Here is a 14,578-nt window from a genome sequence, read left to right as displayed (position 1 = left end):
TTGACATGTACTGAAATAGGCTGTGCCAGTATCTGGGGTTATAAATGATACCAAAGAACCACTTACCCTGAGGTATTTTGCCAGTGTTTTCTCCAGCTCTCCTAGTCTATTTTAACTTAATTTTCACTGAAAGATAGAGTGTACAGCTTAGAGGAAAAAAGTCTTCTCCCATCCATAAGGAGTCAGTACTTGACTTCTACAGGAGACAGTTAACTAATTAACTCATTAAATTAGAGACAATTACTTGGCAATGTCTGTAAGCCTGTTGCCTGAACAGCAGAACCAAAGAGGGAGTTTATATCTGAAACTAGAATCTGTCTACCCACAGTCAGTCAAAAATGCTAAAATATTTTAGGTATTATGCTAATAAAGCTGGTACCTCAAAAATTGGTGATATATTTAAATCAGGGGTCTGGGTTTTGTTTTTTTTGGGAAACAGGGTCTCTTTCTGTCACCCAGGCTAGAGTGTAGTGGCAGGATCACGGCTCACAGAAGGCCTTGACCTCCCAGACTCAAGTGATCCTCCCACCTCAGCCTGCTGAGTAGCGGGGACCACAGGTATGTGCCACCATGCTCAGCTAAGTTTTTCAATTTTTATTTTTTTGTAAAGATGGGGTCCCACTAGGTTGCCCTCCCACACACACATACATACTTAGTATATCAAGCAATTTAATAGTTTCATAATATAATTTTCATTTTGTTCCTGTCTTTTCAAAGGATGAACTAAAATGACTTTAGATGAAATTACCCAAGTATGTCTATACTCCAAGTAACTTTAGAGTTCATCATTTGCCATTTCAAAGATATCTCTTAAGCAGTTGTATTCCCTCTTGGGCAAGAAGTCAAGGACACATGGAAGACATTGACATAAAGTAGTTGACAGTATCTGAAATAGCTTGTCCATTTTCTTTACTAAACTTTTTCCAAGCCCAACTCAAGTATCTGAAATATAAAAGAACATACAGCTTTGACATTTCCAGAAATATTTAAATTTACATTGAATATAGTTAGCATGTGCTTGGGAAAGCCTTAGCATTCTAAAGCTTGAGAAATAAAATAGATCTTATGAGAGATTAGAATCCTCATATATTTAATCAAAATTATTGTCTATAAAAGATGGCAGGGTTTCATATATAGATGTGTATCATAATTACACCGAACTACCTCTAGCTCCAAATGAGAAGATCATGCCATTTAAAAATGTTTTGCCTACCAAGCCAACAGATCAACATACCAAGGCTTCAACTGACTGTAATAAACTGGATAGCAGTACCTCCTTTGCAATTTACCAAATTTAACCTTATGTGACCTTTAGGATGTATGCAACTGGCTGGGCACAGTGGCTCACACCTGTAATCCCAGCACTTTGGGAGGCCGAGGTGGGTGGATCACGAGCTCAGGAGTTCGAGACCAGCCTGGCCAACCTGGCAAAACCCCATCTCTACTAAAAATACAAAAATTAGCCAGGTCTGGTGGTGGGCGCCTGTAATCCCAGCTACTCGAGACGCTGAGGCAGGAGAATCACTTGAACCGAGAAGGCAGAGGTTGCAGTGAACCGAGATCCTGCCACTGCACTCCAGCCTGGGGGACCAGAAGAACACTCTGTCCCGGGGCGGGGGGCAGGGGGGAAGGATGTATGCAACCTATATTATTATATTAACTACACATTACAAAGACTGACACACAACCCTAAATTTCCACTAAGAAAAAAAGGTTAACTTAAAATTCAATGATTTGAATGAGTATAAAGCCCAAATACTCTAAATGATACCAATTACTTGTTTAAATAGTTTGAGTTCATAAACAGATCCTTTGATGTTTTATATCTCTAAAAGATATTCCAGAGACTATAAAGAAAAATTCTGATGTGTTAGGACTAGAAAACTGGTTACTTTTAAAAAATTATATGGTATTTCAAGATTAAGGATTTTTCAAGTATGCACACCAAAACTAAGGCAATATATCTAGAAACACTGCTTTTTAAGCCAAAAATCTGCTAAGATCAAATCTTTCAGGTTATTTTGCATTGATTTTGAAACTGTGTACCAGCCACTATGCCTGCTGCCCAGTACTGGGGATGCAGAGATCAACAAGACACAGTGCCTGTTGTCAAGTAGCTCAGAGATGATGGCATGATGGACACTAAAACTGGGTCAGAAAACTTGGGTTCTAAACTCCTGTGCCATTAACTCAAGAACTTTTGGGCAAAACATGCAGATTCTTGGAGCCTCTTCTTTAACAAGGGTTTGCAGAAAAACTGCTGTCCTATTGTGAGGCAAAAATGACACCTTGAACACCAAAGTACTTCAAAATTGTAAAATATAATATGAAATAGTTACTGTAAAACGCTTAGAAACAGAAAAGCATAGGATCTCAATTTCCCTCCTTGCTTAGTGAATTTTTCTGCTTTTGCCCAAACGTGAAGAAATTACTGTTCTAACCTTCCATCTCTCTCCAAGCCAAAGTTTCCCTGGGTTGGCTGCCAGTATTTCTGGGCTTACCACGAGATCAGTCCTGACTGGTCTAGGCAGCTTTATCTCTGTCTAACCAACATGTGGCTGTAATATGAGTCAAAACAAACTGTTCCTCCATGACTTTGTTCCAACTGAGATGAACTGACATTTTCAGATCTTAACATCCTTTCAATTTCAGTAACTCAAATGACAATGTCATGAAGTTTAGTAACTACAGATATCTCATAGAGCATTTCCCACAAAGAAAAATGAATTATTTGAACAACAAAAGAGGACAATATGTACCAAAGCAAGAACTGAGCATATGAAGCTAGTTCTCTTACTGTCCTTCACTGTTACGGCTCTTACTTCCAACGGAAGCCAAATTTAGTCGGGAATGCATGCCCTTTCACTACACAAGCACTCTGCATAAGGAGCAAAGACCACAGCAGATCTGACACACAAACCCTGTTAAACAGTACAATGTGTAATTTGCCTTATCTTATTATGTTAGTTCAATTAGAATAAAAGAGCATTCTATCATAAATATTTTATAAGAAAAAAATTATTTTAAACACATATGGCCACTTGGACTTTTTAACAACTTTATTAAGCCATATTAATTTTTTAAAACAGGGATTTTAGTAATGTAAAATTTTTCTGATGTTACTAAAGTCAACTACCTGAGCGTTAGGGAAAAGCAGTTGTATATATCTAATTTTGATTAGCACTTTCAGTTGCATATTTTGGATAAACTAGAAACAAAACATTTTACTGATTTTCCTAAAAAAAAATTCTTCAGTGCTCTGCCTTCCTAACTCAGACTGCTTCCATGAATACTATGTGCTTATTTTTGTCGTTGTTTTAATATATTTTCACTGTCCACTACAGTAAGCCCTACTGAATTATGCAATTTCTAACACAGCAGGGAGGTCAAGACCCTTATTAATCACTGAAATCAACTGAAGCTACCATAATAAAGAAGATCTACCAAGACAATTTTCCACTCAAAATAACCAAAAACCTTGGAAATAAAATAATGACCCAAAGAACTCAATAACTGGAACTAGAATACTTCCCAGGGCAGATTAAGTTGAGTAATTAATTTGCATCATTTCTTAAATAAATACTTTCGTCTCTTGGTCTATGTAACCATGGGAACATACAAGGAGCATATATATGTATAAGCTTGGGCAAATCACATCATTTTGACAATGAAGGTGCTGCTCCTAGGGGGATGGAATGCCTTAATGTTGATAAGCCTTGATTAAATACCAAGATTTTTACCAAACAGAAATAAGGACCTTTAACATAGTAGGGTGCAGAAAGTATTAAAGGATCTAAGAAACAGATCAACCAAATGCAATGTATGAACCTAGCTTGGATTCTGTTTTTAACAAAGCTACTTAAAAATCTATGAAACAATCAGAGAACTTCAACACTCAAAAGAAATTGATGACAAGACATTTTTTAGGTGTGATAATGGTATTATGATTTGGTTGGTTTTTCAGAGTCCTTATCTTTTGGAGATACATAGTGAACTATTTATGGATACTGCAAGATGATGTCTGAGAACTGCTTCAAAATAAGCCAGTGTGGCTGTAATACAGATGAAGCAAGGTTAGCCATGATAATTGGTGACACTGGAATGACAGATAGATGGTGATTCTTTATACTGTTTTCTCTTTTTTTTTTTTTGTATGATTTTAAAGAATATTTATTAATTCAGTTAGAATTACAACAAACCTTTTTTAAAAAAATTTCAAATCATATTTTATTTTTTTGAAATGGAGTCTCCCTCTGTCACCCACGCTGGAGTGCAATGGCACAACCTCAGCTCACTGCAACCTCCACCTCCCAGGTTCAAGCGATTCTCCTGCCTCAATCTCCCTAGTAGCTGGGATTACAGGCATGCGCCACCACACTAATTTTTGTATTTTTAGCAGAGACGGGGTTTTACCATGTTGGCCAGGCTGGCCTCGAACTCCTGACCTCAAGTGAGCCACCCACCTCGGCCTTCGAAAGTGCCGGGATTACAGGCATGAGCCACCGCACCGGGCTCATATCAATTCGTATTTTAGATTCAGAGGGTACATGTGTAGGTTTGTTACAAGGGAATACTGTGATACTGAGGTGTGAGGTACAAATGATCCCATCAGCCAGATAGTTTGCATAGTTCCCAATAGTTTTTCCACCCTGTTCCCCTCCTTCCTTTCTCCCTCTAATCATCCATGGTATCTATCTGTCATTATTCTATTTTCTCTAGATTTGTATATGTTTGAAATTTTTCATAACAAAGTTTTTTAAAAGGCTACAGAAAAATAATTAAACAATTCTTTACAAACTAACATACCTGTATCTCCAAATAATAATAAGTTAAAAAGGCAAATTGCATTAAAATATATAAAGCAAGGCTCTTCCGTTTATTGTATATCCTTGAACAAGTTACTTAACCTTTCTGGGGCTTAGTTTCCTCACCGGTAAAATGGGAATATTAATAGTACCTACCTTATAGAGTTGTTCTGAGGATTAAATATGATGATTTACATAAAACACTTAAAATAGTGCCTGATACATAACAGTGACACAGTAAGCATTAGCTATTATTGTTTATGTTTTTTAAAACCACAAAACCCCATATTTTCTTTTTGTTGTTGTTGTTGGTGTTGTCTCACTCAGCCACCCAGGTTGTACTGGAGTGGTACGATCTCAGCTCACTGCAACCACCGTCTCCCAGTTTCAAGTGATTCTCCCGTCTCACCCTCCCGAGTAGCTGGGATTACAGGCACCCGCCATCACGCCTGGCTAATTTTTGTATTTTAGTAGAGATGGGGTTTCACCATGTTGGCCAGGCTGGTCTTGAACTCCTAACCTCAGGTGATCCATCCGCCTTGGTCTCCCAAAGTGCTAGGATTACAGGTGTGAGCCGTCGCGCCTGGCCAAAATTCCATATTTTCTATGTAAATGTATGGGGAAAGATCAGAAAGTAACACGACCAAGAACAGTGGTTACCTCTTAGGTGGCAGGGAATTATTGGCTTTTGGGGTAGAGCTCAGGAAGGACTTCAAGCCTTCAGCTTTATACAGAATGTTCTATTTCAAAACAAAACAAAACAAAATGTATTAATGTAGGGATGTGTAATTTAAGTAACTCTAGGCTATGAGTCCTTTAAAAACAGGGATGCCTTATTCATCTTCATACCTCTAGCACCTTGCACAGTACCTGGCTCTTTGTAGGACAATCAATAGCAATCTGTGTTGAATAGAGCTGCTGAAAATAATCAGCCATGGGATGGGAGGGGTAGGGTGAGGACAAAAAAGAAGATGGGGAGAGGAAGATCACCATAAGAAAAAGACTAGAAAGAAGACTGAGAGGTATCTGAAGAAAAAATGAGGTGAGGATACATTTCTTCTTCAGGGGTCCTAATTTTGGTTATTTTTTGTCATTTCACTTAAGGCATTTTTGCAGATAGTATAACAGCTGCACTGGAATGTTCTAGAAAGCTACCAAATACAGCAGTGTTGACTTGGAGGCACAGAATCTCTTGCCATCTCTGTCTCCCAGCCTCCCTGAGTCACCCCTAGGCTTCCAGGTGAATGGGTAGGGTTTTAATCTGGGGATGCTCCATATGGCAAAGCCTGTTTGAGAATGAAGCTAGCACAACAGAAACCGAAACTAAGAGATGAGAGGTACATGATCCCTGGTGATAGCAGTTAAGCTCCTGACCCACTCATCGCTACAGCCAGTACATTCTAGCCCTACGCATGTTTAACCAAAATGCCTGTCACTGAAGACTGAAATAGTACTGACTAACATCTTTTCAAAATGTGTGTTTCTTCCAGTTCTAGAAACCCAGTGCTGGCCATAGTAATGGTTTCCGTGGAAGATGCTTTCAGAAATTTCCACAGTACTAACGGAAATCTGCACAGAACAGGGAGGTGGTGAATTTAAAAAAGAAAAGAAAGTTACGCACAAAAAAATAATATGTATTTCAAGTCTGTGTCTTGGGATTTCAGAGCCTATGGTTGGACTGTTACTCTTTTTCACGTCCAGACTGAGCAAATGAAGTTTCAGAAGAAAACGGCAAACATCTTCCATGGTCTCTCGGGTCTCCCAGCCTTAGACTGTGACTATACAACATCTTAGAACCTCATAGACTTGGGAGAAATAGGTATTTGTCAATAACTTCAGATGGATGTCTCAAGAATGTAAGTAATTAACTGATTATATGTACATAAGCATAAATACATATTAACATCTTAGTCTCTTGACTAGGTCCAGCACAGTCATCTGGAGAAGACAAAAGACTCAGATCTTACTCAAGAAACAAACAAACAAAACACCCTAATCTCAACTTAGAAGAGAAGGAAATAGATAAGGAACTAAGCTTTACTTGGTTCTGCATAGTTTACATATTATTTTATTTAATCTTTAGAACATCTCTATGTGCTAGGTGTAGTAATCCCTTCTTAGATGAGAAAACAGGCTCCAAAAGTAAACACCTAAAGCCAAAAGGTTTCAAATGAGGATTCAAACCCAGGTTAGACTACAAATCCCATGTAGGCTCCAGGTACATTCTGCTGCCTCCTGGATGAAAAGGAGTTTCATCCAGCTCAAGATGTTCTAGGAACTCTATAGACGGGAGGACATTACATTGAAAGAATCAGCCGGGTGCAGTGGCTCAAACCTGTAATCTCAGCACTTTGGGAGGCCGAAGCGGGAGTATCACCTGAGGTCAGGAGTTCGAGACCAGCCTGGCCAACATGGTGAAACCTCATCTCTACTAAAAATACAAAAATTAGCCAGGCAAGGTGGCGGGCACCTGTAATCCCAGCTACGTGGGAGGCTGAGGCAGGAGAATCACTTGAACCTGGGAGGTGGAGGTTGCAGTGAGCCGAGATCGCACCATTGCACTCCAGCCTGGGCGACAGAGCAAGACTCTGTCTCAAATAAATAAATAAATTAAATAAAATAAATTGAAAGAATCACTGTCTACTCAAAGCAGTCATCCATAAACAAGCACAGAAATGTATAAGAAACAGTTTCTATTGCAGTATGATCTATTTAAACTGTAAATGTAATCATTCCACTCACAAGGTGAACAACTTTCAGTGGTTTTCATGCTGGTGTTAGAAAAAAATCAAAATTTTTCTTTATGGTCTACACAAGGCCCTGCTGGATGTGGCTCCTTCCACCTCAGCTCTCACTGGTCATTCCTTTCTGTTTGTTGAACACATCAAACCCTTTTCTATATCTAAGCTTTGTACGTGTGAGCCCTCTGGAATTCCCTCCACTTCACCCTCATTCCCTCTTAGCTCTTAATATTGCCTCCTAAGGGCCCTTCACTGACCACTCTCTCGAAAAATGATTTTAAAAACGATGGCCCTTCTCATCATTCTGTTTATTTCCTTGCACGTGTCACAATCTGTAGTAAGCTTTTTTTTTTTTTTTTTTTTTTTTTTTTTTAAGAGATAGGGTCTTACTCTATCACCCAGGCTCGAGTGCAGAAGCATGACCCTAGCTCACTGTAACCTCAGACTCCTGGGCTCACATGATCTTCCTTCCTCAGCCTCCCTAGTAGCTAGAACTACAAGCACGTGCCACCACACCTGGCTAATTTTTTTTCTTTCTTTTTTTTTTTTTTTTTGTAGAGAGAGAATCTCATTTTGTTGGCCAGGCTGGTCTCAAACTGCTGGCCTCAAGTGATCCTCCTGCCTCAGCCTCCCAAAGAGGTGGGATTACAGAGATGAGCCAGTGTGCCCAGCCAATCTGTGGGCCTGTTTTTTTTCTTCCTGAGATTGAGTCTTCCTCTGTCGCCCAGGCTGGAGTGCAGTGGCACAATCTCAGCTCACTGCAACCTCCACCTCCCGGGTTCAAGCAATTCTCCTACCTCAGCCTCCCGAGTAGCTGGGATTACAGTCGCCCACCACCATGCCCAGCTAATTTTTGTATTTTTAGTAGAGACGGGGTTTCACCTTGTTGGCCAGACTGGTCTCGAACTCCTGACCTCGTGGTCTGCTCTGTGGGCTTTTTTTATTGTCTACCTTACCCATAGAATGTTAGGTTCTAGACTGGGTATAGTGGCTCTCATCTGTAATCCCAGCACTTTGGGAGGTCGAAGCAAGTGGATCACCTGAGGTCAGGAGTTTGAGACCAGCCTGGCCAACATGATGATACCCCATCTCTACTAAAAATACAAAAAAAAATTAGCCAGATGTGGTGGCACACACCTGTAATCCCAGCTACTCAGGAGGCTGAGGCAGGAGAATCACTTGAACCTAGGATGCAGTTGTTGCAGTGAGCTGAGATTGCACCATTGCACTCCAGCCTGGGCAACAAGAGCAAAACTCTGTACCCCACCAAAAAGAAAAAAAAGAATGTGAGGTTCTACCTTCACTGAAGTCCTTTGTATTGTCCCTACCCTGACTAAGCAGCTCTATATTATCTCTATAAAGGTAGAACCTAGTAAAGTGCTTAGCCTGGTATATAGTAGGCAATTAAAAGTGTATTGATTGGCCAGGCGCAGTGGCTCACACCTGTAATCCCAGCACTTTGGGAGGCTGAGGCAGGCGGATCACGAGGTCAGGAGATTGAGACCATCCTGGCTAACACGGTGAAACCCCGTCTCTACTAACAATACAAAAAATTAGCTGGCCGTGGTGGCGGGCGCCTGTAGTCCCAGCTACTCAGGAGGCTGAGGCAGGAGAATGGCATGAACCCAGGAGGCAGAGCTGGCAATGAGCCGAGACTGAGCCACTGCACTCCAGCCTGGGTGACAGCGAGATTCCATCTCAAAAAAAAAAAAAAAGTGTATTGATTGGTAGCAGAACATCACATGGCATTTAATAACACTAATTTTCAATTATTTTTGAATCCTTCTGCTTGATTCAAGGACAAAGTCTCACCATCCTGCTAGTCTGTCTTTAATGCCTAATACTGTTTGTTTTTTTAACGAGAACGCTATATAGTTTATGGTAAATACTTTCTAAACTATTTAGAAAAGGCTGGGCATGGTGGCTCACGCCTGTAATCCCAGCACTTTGGGAGGCTGAGGCAGGTGGATCACCTGAGGTCAGGAGTTCAAGACCAGCCTGACCAAGATGGTGAAACCTCGTCTCTACTAAAAACACAAAAATTAGCTAGGCATGTGCCTATAATCCCAGCTACTCAGGAAGCTGAGGCACGAGAATTGCTTGAATCCGGGAGGCAGAGGTTGCAGTGAGCCAAGATTACGCCACTGCACTCCAGCCTGGCAACACAGTAAGACTCTGTCTCAATCAATCAATCAATCAATACGTTATCATATTCAAGTTCCATATTTCTGAGGAACTGGTGAAGACCCTCAATTATAATAGCATGGTTAATAAAACTGTAGATCCTATTCTGTGTGTCTCATACTGGGTTTATTCAATCCAAATTATGCTGGGAAATCCTCTTGTAGCTTCAGGCTCTGAATTGCTAGATTCCTCCTTTTTAAATTACTCACTTGCTCAAAGCTTAATACATACACATTGAGACTATTTCTATTTTCCTCTTTATTCTTCCCCCAAGTTAACAACCTAGTATTTATCCTCTCATACCTTTCTCAGTCTCAGTGCTCATTAAATCATACACAAACATATTATACGTAAACATTACACACAACATATATAAAATGACTTTGTTTTACAAATCAGAATCATGCTATATATACTTATTTCCATCTTTCTCACTTAATAGTACATGGAAAAATTTCTCTAAATTGGTGGTCTAGGCCTAACTCATCCTTTTTAGTATCTACATAACTTACACGGTATGGCTATTCCATAAGTCTTCTATCACTCCTCTTTAATATAATAGCTTTTTTGTTTTGTTTTGTTTTGAGACAGTCTCACTCTGTCACCCAGGCTGAAGCGCAGTGGTGCAATCATAGCTCACTGCAGCCTCAACCTCCCAGGCTTAGGTGACCCTCCCACCTCAGTCTCCCAAGTAACTGGGACTATAGGCTCATGCCATCATACCCAGCTAGGTTTTTGTATTTTTTGTAGAGATGGGGTTTCGCCATGTTGCCCAGGCTTTTTTTTTTTTTTTGAGGAAAAATTCAGTGCTCCAGTTAACCCTGTACACACACACATATATATATATATATATATATATATATATATATATATATATATAATTTTTTTTTTTTTTTTTTTTTTGAGACAGAGTCTCACTCTGTCACCCAGGCTGGAGTGCAGTGGCGCGATCTTGGCTCACTGCAACCTCAGCCTCCCAGGTTCACGCCATTCTCCTGCCTCAGTCTCCCGAGTAGCTGGGACTACAGACGCCCGCCACCATGCCTGGCTAATTTTTTGTATTTTTAGTAGGGACAGGGTTTCACCGTGTTAACCAGGATGGTCTCGATCTCCTGACCTCGTGATCCACATGCCTTGGCCTCCCAAAGTGCTGGGATTACAGGCGTGAGCCACTGCATCTGGCCCTATAGCCTTATATTTTTACAAATATTTTTATGTCTCTGGGATAAATAATCCAAAAGAAAATACCATTGTTTGTTCAAATGATGTTTTCTTTTTATTTTAAACCACTGTCAGATTGTTTTTCAGAGTCTTTGTTTCCACAAATACTGTATCACCCTTTAATACTTGATAATCTTATTGTTACTCTAATATTGTGGTACACCTTCCACACTTTTGGAAACACAGCCCTAATGTATATTTCAACAAAGAGTAAGGGTCTCCTGCTAAAAGCCCTGCTTTACTGCCTTCTCAGCCCCAGCCTACTGCCAAAAATAAGTAAAATACATAAACTATTTGAATAAAAGAACATATCTTTCCATTAAAAAGTAATATGTTGGCCGGGCGCGGTGGCTCAAGCCTGTAATCCCAGCACTTTGGGAGGCCGAGACGGGCGGATCACGAGGTCAGGAGATCGAGACCATCCTGGCTAATATGGTGAAACCCCGTCTCTACTAAAAATACAAAAAACTAGCCGGGCGAGGTGGTGGGCGCCTGTAGTCCCAGCTACTCGGGAGGCTGAGGCAGGAGAATGGCGTAAACCCGGGAGGCGGAGCTTGCAGTGAGCTGAGATCCGGCCACTGCACTCCAGCCTGGGCGACAAAGCGAGACTCCGTCTCAAAAAAAAAAAAAAAAAAAAAAAAAAAGTAATACGTTATTAAAAACTCTAAGGAGGAATCGCTCTTTGCTTTACATTAACAGTATCTTCTCCTCTTTATTCTCTAACCTAAAATAAGACAGGAAAAAAGCACATTTTCATAATTTTGTATGGGATATGATCTTCATTGTTACACTGGTGATAATGAAAAAGAACAAAATTAAAATAATATTTGAGGTCTACATTTCAGTAAATTTTTGATTTGGCAAATATAGTTGCAGTCTTAACATATATTGCCTTTATTATACAATATACCAGCAAACAAAAGAAGTCTATTAACAAGAGAGAGATTTAAAAATAATTCATTTAAATGTTTTTGATAAATCTGCTTTGCCACAAGGGACAGACAAAATTAACTCTTCATTTAGAAATTTGTCAGACTTATAACAAACGGCCTGTGATGTTCCTGCTGTCCCACCTCACCTCCTTCTTCGCTGCTCCTATCGTCTCCTTTTGCTACTGTATACTGCTGATGTAGCTAAATTGGATCAATGACAGTGTGTGGGTGAGAGAGGTTAAAAGAAGAAAGGGATAAATCAAAAAATGACAGTTGTAAGGGTGGTAATGGTAAAATCTTAGCTTGAACTGGTTGTAAAATTACAGCACAGCCTAACACATAAGAATTCATTTGTTGTACTCCAATTTCATGAACTTAGCAGAATGAAGGTGGGCAGAAAAAGGCAGACTCTTAGTGCATATTGTTGTTGTTGATGTGTTTTAACTAATAGAAACATAGCTCATCAAAACTTGAGAAGCAATGAACACCACAGGAAAAATGAACCTATTTCCCTATATTCAAAATAATAATGCTTTACTCTTACAAAGCCCTGCTTATGAACTCTCGCACCAATTCTCATATAATTTCACTAAACATAGATATATAGATAAGTCAGTTGCCAGTTTCTTTTCTTTTTTCCTTTTTTTTTTTTTTTTTTTTGTTGAGACAAAGTCTTGCTCTGTCACTCATGCTGGAGTGGGTGATAACTCATTACAACCTCGAACTTCTGGGCTCAAGTGATCCTCTCATCTCAGCTTCCAGAGCAGCTAGGACTACAGGCATGTACCACCACACCCAGCTAAATTTATATATATACACACATACATATATATATACTTCTTTTTTTTTTTTTTTTTTGTAGCCATGGAATCTCGCTTTGCTGCCCAGGCTGGTCTTGAACTCCTGGCTTCAAGTGATCCTCCCACCTCAGCCTCCCAAAGCACTGGGATTACAGGTATGAGCTGCCGCACCCACCTGATATACCAGTACTTTCAAATAAGAATATACACATACACATTTTTTAATTTTTTTTTTTTTTTTTTTTTTTTTTTTTTTTGAGACAGTGAGTCTCACTCTGTCACCCAGGCTGGAGTGCAGTGCCACAATCTTGGCTCACTGCAACCTCCCTTCCTGGGTTCAAGCAATTCTCCTGCCTCAGCTTCTCTAGTAGCTGGGATTACAGGCGTGCGCCACCACACCTGGCTAATTTTTTATATTTTTTACAGAGACAAGTTTTCACCATGTTGCCCAGGCTGGTCTCGAACAAGTGATTCAACTGCCTCAGCCTTCCAAAGTGCTGGAATTACAGGTGTGAGGCACCGCACCTGGCCATTTTATTGTTTTACAAATGACTTTTGACCTATGACTCAAAAGTTTAACGAAATATTCTTATTTGAAAGTAGGAATTTTTACTATTTGTGAACTTAGACAGTTAATGCCACAGATCTATATTTTACAAAGAGTTTTCAACTGTATTCTAAAATTTAAAATTACATCTCTTTATAGTCTTTAAGTAGCTCAAATAATTCTAAACTCAAGTGACCCCAAAATCCTCCCCAAACTAAATCATACTAATAACAGAATAATCTACATTTTAACCTTTAATTACACCCTTTTTGTGAAACTCCTACTTTAAACTTTCATGGGACCATTCTCCCTATTTCTCCTCCTCCTCCTTCCCACTTCAATTGGAGATATCACTTTTAAATCAGCCCCTGATCTCTGCCTTGCTTTATATTTTTAATCCTTTTAACTACAAGGAATTCATCTACCACCTGCACAAATTTGTATCTGTCCAAATCCAACTTTAACTTAGTGAGATACATTTGTTTAGAAACCAAACTAACCCCACCCCCCAAAAAAATTATCCAAATAGATGCCTTATCATTAACATCTATCCTAAAACTGACAGGTTCACTACTTCTTCCCTTACTTCCACATTTAATACCAAATTTGACAGATTCTTCCCTTATAAGCCGCTGGTACTCTCCTTGCTTTTCATTTCCCCAGTCATCAGCCACTGTAGGTCATTAATTCTCACAAGTATTATTTCAATAGCCTCTCAGCTGATCACCTAACCTACTTCCAATCTCTTCATACTTTATCCAACATATACAAAAAGCTGCCAAAATTCACCACTTCAATTTGCCTACTTGGAAACCCACAGTGGCTCCCTACTGTTTCAAATCCAAATTCCTTGGCTAACTATTCCAGACAGTTACACTGCAAAGAAACTTTTAAAATTTCATCACCTAAGTAACCAGATTTTTTTAAATTTCTTAACAAATACACCGCCATTATCCCCTGACATACCTCTGTCTTTCAAATGTCACCCCATTCAATATCCTACCAGTAGTATAAGGGTATGGGTTTGGGCTTTGGAATTGATTTGAATCTGGGCTCTACCACATAGTCTGAATTAATTGACATTAATTTAACCTCATCTATATTACAAGGATATTAAACCTGCTTCATACAGTTGTTATGAAAACTAAAGTATCGGCCGGGCGCGGTGGCTCAAGCCTGTAATCCCAGCACTTTGGGAGGCCGAGACGGGCGGAACGACGTCAGGAGTTCGAGACCATCCTTAACAAGGAAACCCCGTCTCTACTAAAAAATACAAAAAACTAGCCGGGCTGCTGTAGTCCCAGCTACTACTGAGGCAGGAGAATTGCTTGCAATGAGCTGAGATCCG

General features: G+C 39.7%; 1 protein-coding gene across 1 annotated transcript in view; it reads right to left on the bottom strand.

Moving 5' to 3' along the window:
• Positions 1-14,578, bottom strand: part of SLC25A12 (solute carrier family 25 member 12) — a 671,031-nt gene that overhangs the window by 95,995 nt on the left and 560,458 nt on the right. The window lies entirely within an intron of this gene.

Source organism: Macaca thibetana, chromosome 12 (assembly GCF_024542745.1).
Source record: "Macaca thibetana thibetana isolate TM-01 chromosome 12, ASM2454274v1, whole genome shotgun sequence".
Classification (NCBI taxonomy): Eukaryota; Metazoa; Chordata; class Mammalia; order Primates; family Cercopithecidae; genus Macaca; species Macaca thibetana.
Note: the sequence above shows the minus strand (reverse complement) of the source record. Positions and strands in the feature narration are given on the sequence as shown.